Here is a 1,004-nt window from a genome sequence, read left to right on the forward strand (position 1 = left end):
GTTAATGTTTTCTCTCTCCAATGAATTCTATAGCATCTTGAATGCATATGGACCTGTGACTGCAGTATCGGTAAGAACCATCTGCATCCTTAAGTGACTTCCTTATGAGTAATAAGGACCTATACCACAAATAGTACAAGAATAAGTTAAAATCAGTTAGACTTTTAGATTTAATGAAAGAGGCTATGGTTACAAAAAAAAAAAGTGCTTGAAAGAGGATAGATTAATATCACTCACACCTGGGTTAGAATTATATATAGATATAGACATAGATATAGATATATAGATATCCTATTTACATTATGAGTTTTAAAAACAGCCAATGATGCTACCAAAGAAACTATGAAGTGTTTGCTGTCTGGAGGATACTTCTAATCCCAAAAGCAATTTAAGGTTCACCAGGAGGATTGGGTAGAATTTGGAAACCTTTTAGTACTTTTGGGATGAAGTCCCTCAGAAGCAATTAAAACAGACTTGCTAATACAACCTAATTGAAATGTAACTCACAAAACGGCAATCATTTTGGCTTATACCCTTAAGAAGAGGAAATTTAAGACAGCTACCCACGTGAAATGGTCAAGACATGAATTATATCTGATGGAGAAATGTGGCAGTTAATCTATGACATTTAGTTCAAAATGATGCAACTTAATAAATTAACAGCTAATAACCTTTTTTTTTTTTGAGGGTTTTTTTCGCTATAGGGCGCGTGCGCTCGCCAGACAGACAGAGAGAGACATAGAGACATAAAGTGAGAAATCATCCCCCAGGGGGGTGGTCACGCCGCAATCCCTTTTCCTCCATTCTCCTCTCGGGATCTTGGGCACACATGCACATGCGCCCAGCGTGAGTTTTAAGCCACCAGGTCCGGGATGCGAACCGTGGTTGACTACGTGGGAGTCCAGTGACATAGCCATTACACTAACTGCTGGTTCCCAACAGCTAATAACCTTTATCTTAACTACTTATCCGGGAATCTGCGCTACAATCCTTATTATGGTCTC

Source organism: Tupaia chinensis, unplaced genomic scaffold (assembly GCF_000334495.1).
Source record: "Tupaia chinensis unplaced genomic scaffold, TupChi_1.0 Scaffold000291_1, whole genome shotgun sequence".
Classification (NCBI taxonomy): Eukaryota; Metazoa; Chordata; class Mammalia; order Scandentia; family Tupaiidae; genus Tupaia; species Tupaia belangeri.